General features: G+C 36.1%; 2 non-coding genes across 2 annotated transcripts; both read left to right on the plus strand.

Moving 5' to 3' along the window:
• The first annotated feature begins 5,713 nt into the window (after positions 1 to 5,713).
• Positions 5,714 to 5,785, plus strand: TRNAC-GCA (transfer RNA cysteine (anticodon GCA)). The gene has a single exon. It is a non-coding gene; the product is annotated as a tRNA-Cys (tRNA).
• Positions 5,786 to 15,119: 9,334 nt separating this feature from the next.
• TRNAC-GCA (transfer RNA cysteine (anticodon GCA)) lies at positions 15,120 to 15,191 on the plus strand. The gene has a single exon. It is a non-coding gene; the product is annotated as a tRNA-Cys (tRNA).
• The last annotated feature ends 8,238 nt before the right edge of the window (positions 15,192 to 23,429 follow it).

The following is a 23,429-nucleotide window of genomic DNA, read 5'->3' on the forward strand; positions in this document are numbered from 1 at the left end:
CCACAGACAACTTGTTAAAGCGATTGGTCTATAATTGTTCACTTTACTAGGTTTTGGTATAGGAATTATTATGGCATTTCGCCATTCATCTGGAAACAAGTTTCTGAGCCATAAATGATTGTAAAGTTTTAATAAGTATGATTTTGGCAAATAATTTCAGAGCAAATATCACCACGTCCAGGAGGAGATTTATTGCAGTTCAAGAGAGCAAATTCTAGCTCTTCCATGTTTAATTTCTTATTATAATATATATTTTCCTTTGTTTCAACATTAAGTATTATAGATTCTGCTTTTTTCTTTATTTTTTTTTTTAAATGTTTGTCCAAATTTTGGTCACTACTTATTTTGGCAAAACTTTCCCCAAGTATGTTACTAATTTCGAAGGGATCTAAAATTTTTTGCCATTATCTAATATAGCTTGTCTGGGTGGTCTAATATTTGTTCCATTTATTTTTAGGAATTTTTCCCATACTTTTTGAATGGATGTTTCGCTTGTTATTTCCGATACATATGACCTCCAAGATATTATTTTACCTTTTATGACTTCGTTTCTAAATTTCGCTATTTTATTATATAAAGGTTTTAGTGCATCTATTTCTAATAGTACAATTGTCATTTTTAATATATTTTCTTCCAAGAATGGTTTTGATTTATTTATTTTATTGAATCTTCTGTTTAGAGTATCTAACCTTCTTGCTAGAGAGTGTTTTTCTCGTACAAATTCAGAAAGATCATCGGACCACCAGGGAACTTTGTTTTTTATTATGGGGTCTTGAATGAGGAATAGCTTTGTCTGCTGCCTTTTTAATGAAAGATTTGTTTGTCTCATTGTGATTTCTCAAATAATCATATGGCGGTATATTTCAGGTATGGAAGTTCAAAATGTCCCAATCTGCTTTTTGCATGTTGTAATGTGGAGAGTATGGTTTTGGTTTATTATTTAATAAGGATATTATTATGGGAAAACGATCACTTAGTAGGAGTCATCACAAGTATTCCAATCTAGTTTGTCATTATTATTATTAAAAAAGTTTAACCAGACCACTGTGCTGACTATCAGCTCTCACAGGGCTGGCCCGTAGGATTTGGATTAAATGACAGGTCTAGGCTAGAAGCCTAGCACTGGGAACAAATAGATCACTCAGTATGGTGATGAATGAATGAAAATGAAATTAAAAGTTGCACAAAGGCATACGCTCTCATAATGGTACACACTCATATAATAAATACATTTATACTCATGATTCCATACATACTCACTAAAAAGTTATATTAAAATTCAAAATAAATTAAGTAAAATTTTAAAATTTAGTTGTTTTAAAATTTATTAGGTTTTCATAATTTTACAATTTACTTTTTATATTTTATCAATTAAATCACAGCTCCTCATGAACGTTAAAATGGGCATTACTGAGAATGTTGAAGATTACATTTTGGACATTCATACAGTACATACTTCACTGTTATCAAAAGTTTGCAATCTGGGCATTTCGGAGGGGGACCACATGGACTGTTCATTAAGTGTCCATGTGTCAAACGAGTATGGCCTATTCGAAGACGCGTGTGAATTACTTGTGTGCATATCTCTCTCTCTCTCTCTCTCTCTCTCTCTCTCTCTCTCTCTCTCTCTCTCTCTCTCTAAGTTGTGATTTTTTGGTTTTGTGATTTTATCTGTTTTAATTTATTATTTTCAAAACTGGATTTTATCTGTTTTAATTTAATGATTTTTTTATATGTTCTTCACTTCCATTTGCTCTTGTCATGTGGACTGCTTCTTTGGCTGGTTTATCTGCCTCTTCATTTCCTTTAATCCCCACATATGCAGGGATCCAGCATACTTCAATATTTTTTCCATTATTATACAATTTATGGAGTGAAAACTCAATTTGTTGTACAAAATTATTTTTTTGATTATAGCTCTGAATGGCTTCTATACCGCTTCTGGAGTCGCTCTAAATCACAAAATTATTAAATGAGGTTTCTTTAATTATTTTTATGGCTGATGCTATCGCACATAACTCAGCTGTAAATACTGAGTCATTATCTGGTAGAGGGACCTGATAAGCTTTGTGTTGGGATACTGCAGCACATCCCACTCCGTATAGTGACTTAGATCCCCCAAAGATTAGTACAGCATAAACGTTCAGTTAGGTACGGACAACAGAGCTCAGCTATTTTTAACCACATAAATAACCATAACCACAGAATATACTGGAATATGTCTCGTATAATTTATAGCAGCAATTGTCGGTCAAAAGCCAGATGGTGGAATCAACCTTGATTTAACAAAGATACGCAATTGATCTCTCAAGAGGCGCCTGGGATTCAGATAAAATCTTCCTCCAACCAACGATTAAGAAGATCAAAAAGAAATTGTCAACCGGGGTCAATCAACGGCTGACCAATGGATCTTTTGGTATAAATACCGCATTTCTGTAATTTTTTCTCATTCACTTGGTATAAAAACCGCATTTCTGTAACTTTTTCTCATTCACTATTTGCCTAAGGAGAGAGACAGTGTGGTCTCTGAAATATACCCTTTATTTTCCAAGTTTTGGTGTGTCTATGGGCTCCCTTATATTTGATGGAATTCTGTTTTAACAGAAAATATTTCACATTTTATTTTATATATATATATATATATATATATATATATATATATATATATATATATATATATATATATATATATATTCACCATTACCATATGAAAAATAAGAGAAAGATTGTAGGTCCTGACCGGTTTCGACTTTATTTCCAAGCCACTGACGAAGGACTGATACAGAGTATAAGAAGTCACAAATATATATACTACAGGAACAGTACTGACGAACATACACAACCGTTAGAGACTACATATCCACCCACCGGCCAGTGTCGAGGTAGGAGTGGCTATAGTATATCTATATATTTGACTTCTTATACTCTGTGTTCAGTCTTTCGTCAATGGCAACAAATAAAGTCGAAACCGGTTGGACCTACACCCCGTCTCTTATTTTTCACCTTAAATATTAAAATGAATTAAAAAGTGATAACAATCTGATAATAATCATATATATATATATATTATATATGTATTATATATATATATATATATATATATATATATATATATATATATATATATATATATATATATATATATAATACACATCATTATGAAAATACTACCCTGGAACTATTCAAGATAAGTTTATAATCATATGTTTATCGAATGTGTGTTGTGTGTGTGTGTGTGTGTTGTGTGTGTGTGTGTAATAGCAATTCGTATAAAACTTAAAATAACTTTTATACTAAACAACACAAAAAAATTAAACTCAAATTTCATGGTACCTTAAACATATAATTTTATATTCATCTAATATGAATATTTTGTCATTAGTCTTGAAAACTAAATAAACCTTTCGACAAATACTGCTCATAAATGAAACTACCCAACTAAATGGAGAAGTTAATGGTGTAAAAAATAACACCTGTGATATATATCACATAATATCATGGGGGTGTAGCTCAGTGATAGAGCATTCGACTGCAGATCGAGAGGTCCCTGGTTTTCAATTTTATCCCTGGGAAAACATTTATATAACTGACACCCAGTCCACAGATGCCTCACTCCCATCTTGGGCAGATCAACGAAAAGAAAATTTACACTGAATAGGTGTAAGAAATCCTTTGCCAAAGAAATTCCAAAAGGAAAAAATCTTCCATACTTCCTGAAGAATTGGTCACCTTAGTACAAGAAAAAATACTTGTACTTTAAGAAGAAAAGAGGACCTATGTTATTGGTATCCTTCGTTTGTGTACTTGCATGGGGCCTATCACCCCTAGTACAAACACCACTGACAATAGTATAGGACTTCTCTGTCACTGGATATTGCTTACTCTACTCACTATCAAAGAAGTGCAGTACTTAAAATCTGTCAGATACATTATATTACATCTTTGTCCAAGCTTGGGAATAGACCCCTAAGGAAATATATTGGGCACAATTTTATGGAAATTCATTGACAGACTAAGATTCTTTTTCATCCTAACACCATCCATAAAGAAGTAATTTAATTCTATACATAATATATATATATATATATATAAATATATATATATATATATATATATATATATAAATATAATGAGAGAGAAGAGAGAGAGAGAGAGAGAGCATTCTAAGAGAGAGAATTCTAACACCATCTATAAGGAAGTGCATTTACCAGGATGGCCAACACCGCCAGCCCAACCAGCGACAACGCCGCAGCAGATCTGTCCGCCTGCCTCCATTCATGACGCACATCCCAGAGGTCTAGTTTTTCAGAGAGGAGGCCATCCTCAGATGGAAGAAGATCGCAGCGTCATCACACAAAGCTGACGCCGTCCCTCGAGCTCCTGCCGGACAACGTCTTCGAACAAAATGAAACAGATACCTGTACATGTGGTTCGTTGCGAGGAGACGAATGTTAGACTGGGCTCCATGTATCACTATTTTCTACCGTTCCCCCCCTAACAAGAACAGAGACATGCCCAACAATAATATAAAAATCCCACTCCTCGACAGGATTAATACGTTGACACAGACACTTAGAAACTCTGAACTCTTGCTTTTACCTACCCAAATACCTCAACAAAATCCCTGATTAACGTCCAACAAAAACCAGTCCCCAAAGCCACAGGAGTTTACGAAATCCATTGCCTCGACTGTTACCAATCTTACATCGCCTTCACAGACAAATCACTCCCCCAAAGATTAATACAGCATAAACGTTCAGTTAGGTACGGACAACAGAGTTCAGCTATTTTTAAACACATAAATAACCATAACCACAGAAAAAACTGGAATATGTTTCGTATAATTTATAGCAGTAACCTTCGGTTCAAAAGCCAGGTGGTGGAATCAGCCTTGATTAAACAAAGAAATGCAACGGATCTCTCAACAGGCGCCTAGGATTCAGATATTATAGATAAAATCTTCCTCCAACAAATGATTAAGAAGATTAAAAAGAAATTGTCAACTGGAGTGACCTAACGGCTGACCTATGGATCTTCTGGTATAAATACCGCTTTTCTGTAACTTTTCTCATTCACTATTTGCCAAAGGAGACAAGACAGTTTGGTCTCTGAAATACAGCTTTTATTTTCCACATTTTGGCATTTCTATGGGCTCCCTTATATTTGATGGAATTGTGTTTTAACAAAACATTTCACAAGTATATATATATATATATATATATATATATATATATATATATATATATATATATACACATATATATACACATATATATATATTATATATATATATATATATATATATATATATATATATATATATATATATATATATATATATATATATATATATATATATATATATAAACACATCAACAAGAAAATACTACCCTACAGCTAAGGTAAGAAAAGCACATGTTTATTGTATCTGTATGTCTATGTGTGTGTGTGTGTGTGTGTGTGTGTGAGTGACAGCAATTCGTATAAAACTCAAAATAACTTTTATACTAAACTACTCAAAAAAGTTTCAACACAAATTTCAAGGTACCTTAAACATATATTTTTATAGTCATCTAATATGGATATTTTGTCATTGGTCTTGATAACTATCAAAATTCTTTCGACAAATACTGCTCACAATGATACAAGTCCAAAAATGGAGAAGTTAATGGTGTAAAAAATAACACCTGTGATATATATCACTTAAAATCAAGGGGGTGTAGCTCAGTGGTAGAGCATTCGACTGCAGATCGAGAGGTCCCTGGTTCAATCCCGGGTGCCCCCTAGGGAAAAACAATTTATAAAATTGACACCCAGTCCACAGATGTTTCACTCCCATCTTGGGCAGATCAACGAAAAGAAAATTTACACTGAATGGGTGTAAGAAAATCTTTGCCAAACAAAATTCCAAAAGAAAAAATCTTCCATACTTCCTGAAGAATTGGTTGCCTTAGTACAGTAGTAGTAGTAGTAGTAGTATTAAAATAATTTAATCAGACCACTGAGCTGACTTTCAGCTCTTAGAAAGCTGGCCCAAAAGATTACGGTAAAATACCACACAGATTCACGTTCTCATACTGTAACACATACACACAATAAATACATTTACTCATGCTTCCACACTAAAAAGCATATTAAAATTCATAAGAAGTTAGGCAATATTTTTAAAGAATTTTTAATTTAAATTCGACAAATTCTGTTTTCATGCTTTTATTTTTTACTTCTTTTTATATTTTATCTATCAAACCACAGTTCCTCATGAACAACAAATTCGGAACGACTGAAAATGAGATTATGACAAAATTTCATTTACTGATTTATTCCCAAAAGTTAACAGTTGCTGTTGGTCATACTTTGGACACTCACATAACACGTCTGAACGTTATTATCACCCTGCACTCTGAGCACTCAGGAGGCGGGCCACGTGGGCTGCTGATTAAGTGCCCATGTGTCAGACGAGTATAGCCTATTCTCAGACGTGTTAGAATTACTTGTGCATGTCTCTCTCTCTGATATGATGAACTCCATTTTTTAACATTAGGTTTTATTTGTTTCAATTTATTACTTTCAGGTTCTTCATTCCATATGTATTGCCATTTATTTATGATACCCATTTTTATGTGTGTTACATAATCAGTAACAGGGATATTCATATTTGATCTTGTCATGTGGATTGCTTCTTTGGCTGCTTTGTTTGCATTTTCATTTCCTTTGATCCCTACATGTGCAGGGATCCAACACATTTCTACATTTTTCCATTATTATATATGTTAAGGAGATATAATTTAATTTGTTGTACTATATTATTTTTGGGTTTGTAACTCTGAATAGCTTCTATAGTGTTTCTCGAGTCATTAAAAATCACAACATTACTGAATGATGTTTCTTTACATATTTTTATAGCTGATGCAATTCCACACAATTCTGCTGTAAATACCGAAGCATTATTAGGAAGAGAGAACTGATAAGTTTTGTCTTTGAACACTGTAGCATATCCAATTCCGTGTTCTGATTTAGATCCATCTGTATATATTGCATAATGTGGACCTTTTCGGCTTATATGCTCTATTGTATGTTGTCTATGGTGCTCTGATGTATATGAGTTACTTTTTGATGAATACTTGAGGTGTGTGTAAATTCTCATTTTATTCACTGTCCAGGGAGGATATGATTTTACTATTAAAGGCACTTGTATATTTATATTCAGCGACTCAGTCTTCTAGCTCTAATTGGGAAAGGTGGTGGATGGTTATTTATAAATACACATCTTAATTCAAATAATTTTTTGGTTGGAAAATCACTTGTTTGAATTCTTAGTGCACTTTTCACTGTTACTAGCTCTCTACGGAGACACAGAGGCAGTTCACCACATTCAACCTGTAAAGACGATTTTGGTAATGATCTAAAGGCTCCTGAGCATATTCTAAGGCCTTCATTGTGAACAAGGTCTAACATTTTCAGCGGTGTGTCAGATGCTGAGCCATATACTTCGCTTCCATAATCAATGATGGACAAAACTGTTGCTTTATACAGTACAGGAAGGTTATGTCTATCGGCTCCCCAAGTAGTGTTCGATAGTTTTCTAATTAGATTTAATGCTCTTTTACATTTAGATTTTACGTATATTATGTGGGCTTTCCAATTCAAGTGAGTATCGAATACTAATCCTAAAAATTTTGCTGTTTGGCCAACTGCTATACTATCATTTTTGATTTTTAAGTATATTTCTTCAACTTTTTTCACTTTTTATTTTTATAAAACATGATTGCATGAGTTTCATCTATTGAAAATTTAAAGCCTAAAGATGAGGCCCATTCATCTATTTTTACTATGCTTTTGTTAATGATTTGTTCTGCATGTTTTATTCGAGATGCTGAATCATCCATATACAGGTTACTTTTAATACCAATAAGTAGATTTTTACTGATATCATTAATTGCTAGAATAAACAGTGTGCCACTAAGGACGCTTCCCTGTGGAACACCATTTTCGAGAGGAAATGTTCTAGACAACATCATCAATTCTCACCTGAAAACTGCAATTTGTCAAAAAGTTTTGTATAAACCTAGGTAAATGTCCACGAATGTTGTTTTGCAAAGTTTTTTATAGATACCTCCATTTTTATCATATGCTTTTTCTATATCAAAAAGACAGCTACAGTAATTTGTTTTCTTCAAAACTTCCATATATGTGGTCTTTTTTTTTTTTTTTTTTTTTTTTTTTTTTTTAATCAGTACGTTAGTTTAACAGACCACTGAGTTAGCATCAACTCTCCTAGGGCTGGCCCGAAGGATTAGACAAGCTATTTAAACTCTTAAGAATTTAATTATAACTAGTGACTTATTTAAAATTAGTTTTATAAATTATTCTATGAATTTATATTTTAAGTTAATTAGGAATATATTATATTGTTCTATAAATCTTATATTTTATCATATAAATGATTAAATTTATTTTTTAAAATATTAAAAGTGAAAATTTGTCATTTTCTGACAGTATATCTTTAAAAGAATATCTTTTAAATAAAATGTCTCTTTGGATTCTATATTTTGGACATACCTTTAAAATATGCTTTACTGTTATTTGTATTACATATTTCGCACATTTTATAGGTATAGGGGCATGGGGTTTTACTCATCAGGTAACCATGTTCAGTTTAGTGTTCCAATTCTTAGATCCATGTCAACATTACTGAAAACCTGCGGCAATTCTGATAAGATGATGGCCAACAGTTTCTTTTATTTCTCTTAATTTATTGTTAAGTTGCTTTTAGTTATTTTGATTTCTTCTTAATCACCACTTTACTGTTCTATTAATCTTCTAATGGTAATAATTCTGCTGATATTGGGAGTGTTCTAGCCTCTTTTGCATAGGTGTCACTTTTTTATTTAATCCTATGTGAGATGGTATCAACATAAACATATCTTTTGCATTTTCATTTTATGTAATGTATGTCTAATTTCATTTACAATTTTATTTTTTTTGGAGTATAAGAGTTTATTGCATTTATTGAACTTAGTGAATCACTAAAGATGGTTACTTCGTTAAACTGGTTTTCATATATAGTTGTTAATGCTGTTTTTATTGCTAGTAATTCAGCAGTGAACACTGATGCTTTGTTATGTAAAGAGGCTTGGCTCTTTATATTGTTTCATTAAACAGGGTCCAACTCCCATATCATCTTTGGAACCATCAGTTATAAATGATTATTACTGTGTACCTTGATATGTTCTATCGAGCATCAGTTTCATGCAAACACCGTCAATTTATTAACTGGTATTTACATAGTTTTTACATATCTAGATTTTATCATCATGGAATTATTTTGTTAGTTCTAATATTATAAAGATCATTGTTAATAAATAATCTTTAGCTCTAATAGGGAAGGATTTAATTTTTGTATTCCAGAAACAATCTGGTTTTTAAATAAATCTTTGGTTTTTGCTGGACTATTTATTTTTTAAACCCCTGCACATTGTTGTTATTTTGAATTTATAAAACATTGTGGCATTTCTCCACTTTCTACAATCATGGATTGGACTGGTGATGATTTGAATGCTCCAGATAACCGAATCCCAAGATGATGTACTGGATCTAGCATTTTGAGAATAGTCTCACTAGTAGAACTATAAATTGGACTGCCAATTCTAATATTGGTAAACTGTATCCATATAAAGTTTCAATAAAATATCTCTGTCAGATTTTACTGATTTGCTTAAAGATTTCAAACCTTTGCTTTGTATGTCACATGGGCCTTCCAGTTCAAATTTGTCAAAATTTAAAATTGGACCTGAAAATGTTATTTGTCAAAAACTTTTTCGTTTAAACCAACGTAAATCCCATAAAATGTTTGTTGTTTTTTCATCAAAAATTTTAATATAACAGATAATACCCATTGTTCAATGTTTTTCAATGTCAAAAAGACAGCTTTGGATGTAATTTGTTTTCGTTCAAAAAATCTAAATATATATGGTCTTCTAAGTTACAGAGAGAATTAATGTAGATCTGTTACACTGTGACCCAAACTGAGTGGGAGTTAAAATTTTATTTTCTCAAATGTGCCATGTTAGTCGAGCATTTACCATTTTCTCTAACAATTTGCATAAGCAGCTTGTTAAAGAAATTGGTCTGTAATTATTTACATTACTGGGATCCTTTCCAGGTTTGGGGATAGGAATTATTATAGCTTTACGCCATTCATCTAGAAATAAATTTCGAAGCAATAAATTATTATAAAACTCTAATAAGTATGACTTTGCAAAAGGTGATAAGTGGCAGATCATCTCAAAACAAATATTGTCACCTCAAGGAGCAGATTTATTGCTGTTCAAGAGAGCATATTCCAACTCTGGCATATTGAATTTTTTATTATAATATATATCTTCAATTGTTTCAAAATTTATTGTTATTAATTCTATTTTATTTTTTTTTTTGTGTGGAAGTGTTCATCTAAATTTTTATCACTACTTACATTTGCTAAATTTTCTCCCATTATATTACTTATTTCTTTTGGATCAAGTGTTCTTTTCCCATCTTTTAATATGGCATGTCTAGGTGGTTTGACATGGGTACCATTTATTTTCCTGAATTTTTCCCATATTTTTTTATATGGGAGTATTATTAGAGAGATCTGATACGTATTTCCTCCATGAAATGATTCTTCCTTGAATTACTTCTTTTTAAATTTTGCAGATATTTTGTTGTATACAGGTTTTAATGTATCAATTTCTAGTAATAATATAGTCATTTTTGTAAAGTTCTTTCTAATATCGGTAATGTTTTATTCATTTTATTGAACTTTCTATTCAAATTATCTAATCGTCTCCCTATTGAGTGTTTTGTATTTATTAATTCTGTTAACTTATCAGACCACCATGGAACTTTGTGTTTTGTTGGATGGGGTTTTGACTTTGGTATTGCTTTATCAGCAGCATTTTTAATGAAATCAACAAGAAATTTATTAGTTTCATTATGGTCTTTTAAATATTCAAATGGTGGGATATTTCTAGTGTGCATTTCATATCGCTCCCAATCTGCTTTATAAATGTTATAGTGAGGACATGTTTTGCAGGATTATTTTGCAATAAGGAAATTAATATTGGGAAATGATCACTGGTGTGCAAGTCATCAACTGTATTCCAATCCAATCTGTCAACTATGCTTGTTGTACATAAAGTTAAGTCTACTGAGGAAAATGTTCCACGTGCTTTTGAAAAATATGTGCTAACTTCGTCATCATTATACAGCACATGTTGTTTGAATCCATGAACTCTTCTATTTTACTACCTGTTCTATTTGAGTTTGTACAATAGGGTTGTGGGCATTAAAATCACCTACTATTAATGTAGGTTCCTTGGTATTAAGTAAATCTTTAAGTTTACCAATGTTGTCATTTTTATTAGGTTGGTTGTATAAATTATAAATTATGTAATTATCATTTTTATTAGTAATATAATACTTGATATTTGCAAGTCAGTAAAATTTACAGCTACTCTGTCATAACATACTTTGTTATGTACATATATAGCAGTACCTAAATTTCCTTCTTCTTCTTCTCTAGATGAAGATACCAAGGCATATTTACCTAGTGTTTATATTGTTTTGTTGACATGTTGTAAACATAGTATCACTGGTTCATATTCCCTTAATAATCGTTGTATTTCTTCCAAATGTAATCTGGTCTGTAGACCATTTACATTCCACTGTATATTATAATTACTGAAAGTATTACGCTAGTGTGTTCAAGTGTTATTTACTTTTTGTAGATCATCAATTTGCATTTTTTTAATATCCTATTTACAATATTTATTTGTTTTTCTTTATAAGACATTATGTGCCCAATGCACATACAGCCCTTTTTGTGAGTGTCTAAACTAGTAGTTTCTTTATTTCTGTATCTTATAAAATTTCGTATAGTGTCTGATAAACTGTCTTTTGTTATGCTTTTGTTTTTGTTGCACAGTTCAATGAAACATTCATTACATCCACATGTGTTTTCATGTGTCGTTTCTTCATTTACTCTTGCTGCACCTATTATTGGTGATGGAGTAATCTCTTCTCCCATCACATAGCCTAACAATTCTTGTCAATGGTTTGTTCTTCTACTATTTCTTTAATGTTCTGGGTATCTGTTTCCATTGGTTTTATTATTACTTTATCTTTAGACAAAGGTATTTTCTTATTATTTGGTTTATGTTCTTTCTTGGGGTCTCCCCGCCTTTATTTTAATGGATGTATTTCTAATAATAGTTGGTTTTTTCTTGGTCTTGGGTGGAGTTCTCTCTAAAGGTCCCGTTGCTTTTTTTTTTTTTTCTAATTCATCAGAACTATCTTTTAATATTTCTATGGTGCTTGTATTGTCTTCTAGTGATTCTATTTCTCTTAAAATCTCAAATGAATTTGAGCAAAGATTTGTCTACATTTTTGGTTTGTTTTCTTTCTCCTTTGCTATATTTTAATTGTTTCTTGCAAAGTGGTTATTTTTTTGAGACTTGGGTGATCTATCAGGGTTTTGTTATTCTTATTTATTTCCACTTTTGTTTCTTTGTTTTGATCTTATTTTCTGCAGAAAATTCAAATGTTTTGAGCAAATATTTGATCATGCATTCCTCTAACCTTTAATTCTAATTTGGCCTCTTTTATAGGCATTCCTGTCCTTTCCTGAAGTAATTTCAATTCAGTATTGTATATATAATACATACATTCCTTTCCTTAGATCTTGCATGGTGATTTTGTCCATTTTAATTCACCTCATTTTGGTTCACTGTCACTTTCCACTGTGTGGCATGTTTGTCAGATCCACAGTATGCACATATCTTGATGTATTTTGTCAAGTTTTTTTTGGTTCTTGTATGTCCATACATACTACAGTTTTGGCACTGTAGTGGTTTTGGAACATACGGTCTCAGTTCTCTGCTTTGGCCAAGATTTTAATTTTTAAGGGTAATTCATGGCCTTCAAATTTTATCTTTGCTATTCTTAGTATTTTTCATTACTCCGTCTACTAGCTATGTTGTATATTTCGCAGTCTTGTACATATTGTTGTACCTTTTTTTAAGGGAATCTAGCAATATATTCTTTTCTATTGGTTCATCATTTATCAGGAGTACTATGGTACCCTGGACACTGTTCATATTGTCATGTTTTTAATATGTACTTTAACATTATCAATATTTTTATATTTAAGTAGTTTTCTAATTGATTTTTTGTTGTGGTTTCTATCAACCATCTGTTCTTTTATTTGTCTGAATGACATTTCAGTAGTTGAATGTCGATTCAATAAGGAAGTTTTCTAATTTCAATGGTGATATTTTTTCTCCGTTTCTAATGTTAGGAATCTTGACCAACTTCAAAGTGGAGTCACTCCCAAAGAGGAGTCGATAGTGGGTCAATGTTATATCAAGATATTTGGTTTTTTTTATATTGTTTTTTTTTTTTTTTTTTTTTTTTTTTTTTTTGGAGCATAGGGCTCCAGTGCTCCATGTAACTGCATTTGTAATTTTTCTGATTTTTCCAGAGAGTGGTTGTCAGAGGAGGTTCCTGCAGTTGTCAACTGTGCCGAATCGCTACCATCAAAGGGACCAGGGGTACTCAAATCTTTAACACAACTTGTGCATTAAGACAAGTAAAATTGAGAGAAAAAAAAAAAAAAAAATAAACCTGAAAACTTTAAAAGATATCATCAGCCTTTCATGGGGTTTATTCTTCCACCAATGGCACAAGTGAGAACTGACTCCCAAATGTCCGGGTCCCTACCCTACCCCAAAGGGGATGGCTCAACATGATTAGAGTGGCCCAAGTGTAAGCCAACCCGCTTGATAGGACTGAGGTATTACTAGAATACAATCATCCCCACCTAATCACATTATGGGCAAACCGACAGAATGCCGAGAGTCCTATCCCCAGAACCAGACCCCTGGAATCCATGGTCCAGCCATAAAGAACAGTTCCGCCAGCTGAATCTCACTCTCAGGTCCGAACATTATCGGGCAGTTGATGGTCCTACCACATTTCTCACTATTTAGCTTTGGATATAAACCCAATCTCAGCTATGATATCTTGTCCTATTTAACAGGTCCAATAAATTTTGGCAAAAGTGGAAAATTCCACAAAAATTAATCCAAACAAGTATATAATTATATATATGACACTCTTGGACTCAAAACCCGGGAACAGATTCCTGGGGCTAAAGAGCCCCCTCACCACGTCAAGGTGGTCCCAAATCGAGGGGACCAAATACATTAGCCAAATCCCTAGTTAACGTCCAACAAAAATCAATCCCCAAAGACAGGAGTTTATGAAATCCCTTGCCTCGACTGTGACCAATATTACATTGCCTTCACAAGCAAATCACTCCCCCAAAGATTAATACAGCATAAACATTCAGTTAGGTACGGACAACAGAGCTCAGCTATTTTTAACCACATAAATAACCATAACCACAGAATAAACTGGAATATGCCTCGTATAATTTATAGCAGCAATTGTCGGTTCAAAAGCCAGATAGTGGGATCAGCCTTGATTTAAAAAAGAAACGCAATGAATGTCTCAAGAGGCACCTGGGATTCAGATATTATAGATAAAATCTTCCTCCAACCAACGATTAAGAAGATTAAAGAGATATTGTCAACCGGGGTGCACTAAACACTGACCTATGGATCTTTTGGTATAAACATCGCTTTTCTGTAACTTTTTCTCATTCACTGCTTGCCTGAGGAGAGAGAGAGAGTTTGGTCTCTGAAATATACCCTTTATTTTTCACGTTTTGGTGTGTCTATGGACTCCCTTATATTTGATGGAATTCTGTATTAACAGGAAATATTTCACAGTTATATATATGTTTATTGTATCTGTGTGTGTGTGTGTGTGTGTGAGTAACAGCAATTCGTATAAAACTTGAAACAACTTTTATACTAAACTACTCAAAAAAGTTTAACTCAAATTTCATGGTACCTTAAACATATAATTTTATATTCATCTAATATGAATATTTTGTTATTAGTCTTGATAACTAAATACCCCTTTTAGACAAATACTGCCCATAAATGATTCTAGCCTACTAAATGGAGAACTTAATGGTGTACAAAACAACACCTGTAATATATATCATGTATAATCAAGGGGGTGTAGCTCAGTGGTAGAGCATTCGACTGCAGATCGAGAGGTCCCTGGTTCAATCCCGGGCGCCCCCTGGGAAAACATTTATATAACTGACACCCAGTCCACAGATGTCTCACTCCCGTCTTGGGCAGAAGAGAAAATTTACACTGCCAAAGAAATGCCAAAAGAAAAATCTTCCATACTTCCTGAAGAATTGGTTGCCTTAGTACATGAAAACATGCTTGTACTTTAAGAGGAAAAGAGGACCTATGTTATTGGTATCCTTCGTTTGTGTACTTACTGTATATGGGAGCTATTGCCCCTAGTACAAACACCACTAGCAATAGTATAGGACTTCTCTGTCACTGGATATTGCTTACTCTACTCACTATCAAAGAAGAGCAGCACTTAACTGTCAGATACATTATATTGCATCTTTGTCCAAGCTTAGCGATGGACCCCTAAGGAAATGTTATGGGCACTATTTTATAGAAATTCATTGGCAGACTAAGATTCTTCTTCATTCTAAAATCATCCATAAGGAAGTGCATTTATATATATATATATATATATATATATATATATATATATATATATATATATATATATATATATATATTCTAAATATTCTGCTGTTCGCCCTATCTGCATTATTTAGTAAGAATATTATTCAAACAAAAGCATAATAGGTCTCTGTCAATGCTAATTATTCAAACAAAAAGGACAGGAATGCGGTAGGCTGTGTTTAAAAAAAAAAAAAAATAACGTCTTTAGCAGGGATAGTTTAGCATTAGGGGCCTAACCCATAGGGAGGGTTTTACCAAGTCACCTCTATTGAAAATGGTCTTAAGCTTCCTTTTGCTCTGTCCTATGCATTTGGCGACGTCTCTGTCAATTTTTCGGAATGCCCAGAGCTACCTACGAATGTCGGAAAAACAGCCCAACGCTACAGCTTTAACCTGACCTGACCCGACGCCAGAGAGAGAGCTCAGCTTTGAGACTAAGAGCACGCGTCATGCTCAGACGAACTTTATCCTTTGTCCTCTCCTGTCTTCTTTACTAGTGAACCGAAATACCCGTTTATTTCAAGAAGCCGTATCGACAGTTCCAGTGTGTAAGCAAAGCACTTAACGGTAGGTCTGAAGATTGATGAGTATCTGCTGTCTGCTAGTATTCCTCCACTGTAATTCATACATTCCCTTTGTTGTCACCACTTCGCCACTATCTACGAGAACCTGGTATGACCGTATTTCTTCTATGAAGTCTAGTGTATGAATAATTAATATTGCCTAGTGAAACTGTGTACGCTATTTCCGTGCAGTAAGTAGGAATTAGGGAAAGTTAAGTAAATTTCAGGCAGCCTTGTGTCTCAATCCCACTGTTTGGAAGAGAAATAGCCTTTACCAGTACGAAACTGTGTACGATATCTACCAGTATAGACACTTGTTGGATTATATTTTTTTTACCTAAAGAAAGGGGGGAATTGACTGTCAGACGCTGACTAATTGTTAATGTTATTTCCTTCGCTTACAGCACATTCTTTCTTTGTCGGGACTAAGCAGGAAGTAAAGGGGTTTGATGTAATCCATTTGTTGCAGAGTAATCCGTTAACGCGTACGTCGTTCCCGGCTGGCAACCTACTTCAATTAAGTAACTGTCTGTCTTTGAGGTTAACTTTAACTTTAAATGACAGGTTATGAGTGTCATTGGTGAAGCAGGGCCCCATAAATACAATGATTAATTAATAAACTCATCAGCCAAGCGGACGGCAATTAATTCTGCACGAGAAAAGAAAAAAAAAAGCGTAGATCATAGTAATTTAGTTTTCCATCTCCCTAACGTAAAATCCTTTGCATTGTTGGTGTATTTAGTTAAGATTTGAATTCCTACATTTGCTTCGTTCGCTTTGTGAGAGGAATTCAAGTGCTTTGTGTGATTCAATTGTAAACAAAGGCGCCTCGAGACGTTGTGTATTCATCCACCGAGACTGCTTCCAGCTGCATTTCATTTTGAACTTTGCTGCGCTTATAACGTGATTTGTCCGACATATTGGAGTCCTAATTGACCACTCCCCATGTCCGCCATCTTAAAACCTGTGTGACTGGTTTGTGGGCGCCACAGTCACCTTTGCCTCTGCCTCATTGCCACTTCAAGAACTATTTCGTTGTGCGGAGTAATCCCCTTCGCAAAATCTTTGCCAGACATAGACTTCAATAGATAGAAAATAGGATAGGTTCCATACAATAGATAAACCAAGACATAATTTAGTCAGGGAATGATAGGTCTTAGTTAGGAAATGTATAACAGGTTCCTATACAAATCCACTAGCGTAAGAAATCATATAAGGAAAAGAAACTTTTTTTTTTTTTAACGTTAGTTTAACCAGACCACTGAGTTAATATTAACTCTCCTAGGGCTGGCCCGAAGGATTAGACAAGCTATTTAAACTCTCTAAGAATTTAATTAAAACTAGCGACATATGTTAATCTAAGAACTAATTAAGTTAATTACGAATATATTATAAATTATTCTATGAATCTTATATTTTATCATATAAATGATTAAATTTAAGGAATTTTAAAATATTAAAAAGTGAAAATTTGTCATTTTCTGACAGTATATCTTTAAAGGAATATCTTCTAAATAAAATGTCTCTTTGGATTCTATATTTTGGACATACCTTTAAAATATGCTTTATGCTTTACTGTTATTTGTACATTACATATTTCACACATAGGTATAGGGGCATGGGGGTTACTCATCAGGTAACCATGTGTCAGTTTAGTGTGACCAATTCTTAGTCGTGTCAACATTACTGAAAACCTGCGGCAATTCTGATAGGATGATGGCCACGGGTCTACAGTTTCTTTTATTTCTCTTAATTTATTGTTAAGATTGCTTTCCCTCCAGTTATTTTGCCATTTCTTCTTAATCACCACTTTACTGTATCTAGTATAATCTTCTAATGGTAATAATTCTGCTGATATTGGGAATGTTCTAGCCTCTTTTGCATAGGTGTCAGCTTTTTCATTGCCTTCTAATCCTATGTGAGATGGTATCCAACATAGAGTAACAGATATCTTTTGCATTTTCATTTCATGTAATGTATGTCTAATTTCATTTACAATTTGATTTTTTGGAGTATAAGTGTTTATTGCATTTATTGAACTTAGTGAATCGCTAAAGATGGTTACTTCATTAAACTGGTTTTCATATAAAGTTGTTAATGCTGTTTTTATTGCTAGTAATTCAGCAGTGAACACTGATGCTTTGTTATGTAAAGAGGCTTGGCTCTTTATATTGTTTCCGTAAACAGCAAGTCCAACTCCCATATCATCTTTGGAACCATCAGTATATAAATGATTATTACTGTGTACCTTGATATGTTCCAGAGCATACAGTTTCACAGCAAGTGGGTTATTCAATTTATTAACTGGTACTGTACATAGTTTGTTACATATCTGGGAAGCACTTATCATCCATGGAGGCATTATTTTGTTAAAATTGTAAAATCTAATATTATAAAGATCATTGTTAATTAATAATCTATTAGCTCTAATAGGGAAGGATGGGGTAATTTTTGTATTCCAGAAACAATCTGGTTTTTTAATAAATCTTTGGTTTTTGCTGGACTATTTATAATTTTTAAACCTCTGCACATCGTTGTTATTTTGAATTTATAAGATAGTGGCATTTCTCCACTTTCTACAATCAAGGATTGGACTGGTGATGATTTGAATGCTCCGGTGGCTAACCGAATCCCAAGATGATGTTCTGGATCTAGCATTTTGAGAATAGTCTCACTAGCAGAACTAACAGAACTGAAACTCATCATTTTAAATCATAACTCCTCAGAGTAAGACGTACGACTCAGGCTACAGGATAGTTACAATTGTTAAAACAATCCCCTAAAAAAAGAGCCCAAGATGACGTATCTCCCAATAAGAACCCTGCCAGTGAGCAGTTATAAAAATTTTACTTAAATTTTCTCAAGCAGCACAAATTTGCTGGCTGAATATCTCTCTCTCTCTCTCTCTCTCTCTCTCTCTCTCTCTCTCTCTTAGTTTCAAGTAAGCATTCAACCTAACCTAACCAAGTGTATGTGCACCGAATTCATCAAAAGTCCGGGGCAACACGAATAATTAATTAAACTACACTACAATAAAAGAAACACCTCTGTCCCACAAATAGATGAGGACAAGTTAAGATTAATTACAGTTAGAAACTGTCGGTCATGAGTGAGGGCTTTAACCAGACTTAAGCAGAAGGTAGCCTTTCCCCCTCTGCATGAGAAGGGGGTAGTAGCACAGCCGGTACTGCGACCAGACACTCACGAGGGCCTCGAAAGCAACTACAATTCAATTTTCCTTCCACAGTGCCACTAATCTGAAGCACTGTCATCAGCGAGTAAGCTTACATCTCTCTCCCTCTCTCTCTTACCTTCCCTTTCTCTCTCACTCATTTGTTACATTCTGCTGGGGTAGCGTTCACTTTTCTTAAATATAACCTAGTTGGACTCAAGTAAAGGGTTCCTAGGAATGCACTGGCACTATAGTGCCACCAACCAAAGGAGAAAAAACCAGAAAAAAAGGAACACAGAAGAAAAGTCCTATTGGTGCCTGAGTTACACCAGTACATAAGGATACTGAGTGCCACCAGTGTGACCTTTACATGACACACTGAACCACAGTGCCACCTTATTGAAAAGGTACCACATCACTGAAGAGTCACCCTAAATCTGAGGGACACTCCCTTGCTGCCCAAGTACGTCCAGTCGACCCAGATAAATGCCCTTCCCCACCAGAACCATGACAGCAGAGAATTATAAAGCCTTCATGGAGCTGGGGACGGCAGCATGTCTCACTGGATTGGACCTCACCAAGTGGGTCAAGGAGCAGATGGATGACTTGGCGAAGCGAGGGAAGGAAGAAAGACTCGAACGGCGGAATTATGAAGTTGACCAGAGGAGGTATGAAGAAGTATGGAGGAGGTATGAGGCCGAACAGAGGCAGCTGGAAGCCGAAAGATGAGAGGAGAAGACAACATGAGTTAGTCTTCAAGGAAAAGGAGCTCGAGCTGGAGAGAGCAAAAAGGGAAAATGCAGAAATTATGGCTAGACATCAAGCCTCCAGCCCCTCACATGCTGCACCAAATGCTACAATCTCAAGCATTAATTCCCTCGTCCCCAAGTGGACTGAGGACAAGCCAGAAGCATGGCTGGAGGAAATCGAGACACTCTTCTATAGCTACAGTACCACCGAGACAGAGAGGGCCTTAGTAATAGCCAAGCACATGGAGGGAAAAGCTAAGGCAGCTGTTCGCTCACTGGAGAAGAGCCAGAGAGGCAACATGGTTGAAGTGTGTAGAGTCATCATGAAGACCTACGAAATAACCTGGGAGAAATGGAGAGACAGCGGTTCCGAGGTCTTGCCAAGGAAGTCAGCTGGTCCTGGACTGAATGGGCATGTCACAAGACCCAGTCTGGTACCCGCTGGTTCGACTCCCTTGTCTTGCAAAACATTTGAGGACCTCTCTAATCGGACCATGCTGGAGGATCTTTACCAATGTGTGCCTCGGCCCCTTGCTGTATATCTAAATGATACGAAGCCCATCACCCTTATGGAAGCCTGCCGCATGGCCGATTCATGAGAAACCCTCAACCAGTCCCACAGCACATCTCAGCAGCACATAGTGCCACCTGGGTACCTCTCAGGCTCAACTCGTCCGAAGAATGGACTGCCAAGCAAGCCTACATGCACCTACTGTAAAAGGGTGGGGCACACTGAAGCTGAGTGCCGATACAAGCTTGGCACTAACAAGCAGCCTCCTACTAACAGCCAGAACTCCCCTCCCTCTATATCCACTCAACCCTTTCCACCAATAGTCACCACAGGCCAATGAGCCCCTACAAGAGGCCAGTGCAAATCCTGTAGTGCTGCCGGCCACTACAGTGCTGGATATCCGGCCTGTCCACGTGTCCCCACCACCAAGTTTGTCAACCTCATTAGCACCTCATTCTCTGTGGCCGGGCCGCAAAAGATACTTTACCCCGTGAGACTGGAAACCCAGTTCATCTCGGTGGACCCCCTTAAGGACTCTAGCCTGCCCATGACTCTTCCAGTCACAGTAGACACTGCAGCAGACATTAGCCTGATCTCCAGAGCCCAAGTGCCAGCCGGTGCCATGGTTGACGAGAAAACTCGGTGGAAGATGAGGTGGATAGAGGGCCACACCATTTCTGTTCCCACAGTCAAGCTCCAAGTCACGACATCTTGGGGCATGCTACCCCACCGCCTTGGCATGGTGGGTCGAATTCGGCCCGGAGTTAACTTCGTGTTGGGTCAGGACCTTCTCTTGGGAAGCCCTTCCCCAACGCCACTTCGCTGCCATGCTACCTCCTTCACAGAGGCCCAGACTGTAGGAGAACCCGATAAAGAAAACCCACCTTCTGCCCACCGAAGTGGTCAGTGGAAGAGGCATGCACCAAACCATTCTCAGCCTAGCCCTCTCTATTCGCAAAGGGCCGGCCAGCAAAGAGGTCCTCCCTCTCCTCAAAGAGACATTCAGGAGGAGCAGTACCGCTGTAGGATGTGCCAGCGGACAGGCCACTCCACAAATTGGGAGGGCTGCCCAAATAAGCAATGCCCAGCAGACACCCCTGAGCAAGACTCTCCGAGAGGCTCTGATCTCCAGCTGGGGCAGGAATCTCTGCCGCAGCCAAATTCAAGCCATCTATGAGGTATTGCACTTCCGGACCTCTCGTCAGGCGGGCCTGACCCTCAAGCGCTGCCAGTGCCACGCTCCGCCCAGTTTGGACATTGAGCCCTCAATTAAGAAGGACCCTGTGCCTGGCCCAGATCACAAGGGGGATCCTCCTCCAGGAGATTCAAGATTCACCACGGCACTAATCATAGCAACCGAAGAGTCTCCGACACCTGACACTTCTCCACCAAATCCGTCCCCAGAGGATGAACCCCAGGTGGACCAAACTATTACAGTACATCTTCTCTGGAAGACCAGGAACTGGCCTTCTCGGACGCAGAGGTCGAGATCACTCTCGCTCTGGTTGTCACAGCAGTCGGAGTAGGGAGCCTTCCTGTAGCTTTTGAAGTTATCCCTGACTTTGCACACACTAGCCCTTCTGGCCTTTCCCCAGAGTCGGTGCCCTCATTACCTCCAAGGTCTGACATAGATAGGCCTTGGAGGAACCCGAAGAAGAAGAAGAAGGGGCAGAAGAGAGCCCAGTAGTCGCAGAGCCATGACTCATCCTGGCACTAGTGCCCTCTCAGCACAGTGCCTTACCATCTTAGAGTGATCCTGACCCTTGCCCAGAGAAGGTAGCCAGCATGATCTCTACCATACAGTAGCTTAGACCCAATTGTGTACTTTGGAATAGTAACCTTATCACTTACACCTTCCATCGAGCCACAGTAACCACATAAGTATAGTGTAACTAAAATCAGACAATCTCAGCTATTGAGAAGAGACCCACTATGCTCATGACATGCATGGTCTAAGACCTCAGTGAGACAAGCCTCATGTAATAACCAGTAATTACCAATTGTATTGCAGAAAACTTTGTAATTTAGCTAGTTCATTGTCCCTTACGTTGGTGCTATGGTCGTGTTAGGATAGGTTAGGCTAGGGAATACCATAGAATGTAACATTTGACTAGGTCTAAAACATCACGATTATAGGAGGTAGCACGTAACAACCGTAAGCACCTTTAAGTACACTTGGGATTCTGTAATGTAAGTGATCAAAGCTCATATCCTATCTAGAGTTAGGTAGATCTGTAGCTAGTTAGACTACACGGGACAAATCTGCTCAGGGGAGATGAGTAACGTAATAGAGAAGAACAGCTTCCCTAGTAAAGACCTTCACACCCGAAAGGGAGTGAAGGCCTATTTAAGCGGGGGAGTTTTTATAAATATTCTGCTGTTCACCCTCCCTGCATTATTTAGTAAGAGTATCATTCTAACAAATAAAGGAAGGGGTCTCTGTCGACGCTAAGGGAATGTGGTAGGCTGTGCTTTTTAAAAAAAAAAAAAAAAAAAAAGTCTTTAGCAGGGATAGTTTAGCATTAGGGGCCTAACCCATAGGGAGGGTTTTACCACATCGCCTCTATTGAAGGTGGTCTTAAGCTTCCTTTTGCTCTGTCCTATGTATTCGGCGAAGTCTCTGTCAATTTTTCAGAATGCCCGGGGCTACCTACAAACGTCGGAAAAACAGCCCAACGCTACAGCTTTAACCTGACCTAACCCGACGCCAGAGAGAGAGAGCTCAGCTTTGAGACCAAGAGCACGCGTCGTGCTCAGACAAACTTTATC

The sequence above is a fragment of the Macrobrachium rosenbergii genome, chromosome 27, assembly GCF_040412425.1.
Source record: "Macrobrachium rosenbergii isolate ZJJX-2024 chromosome 27, ASM4041242v1, whole genome shotgun sequence".
Lineage (NCBI taxonomy): Eukaryota > Metazoa > Arthropoda > Malacostraca > Decapoda > Palaemonidae > Macrobrachium > Macrobrachium rosenbergii.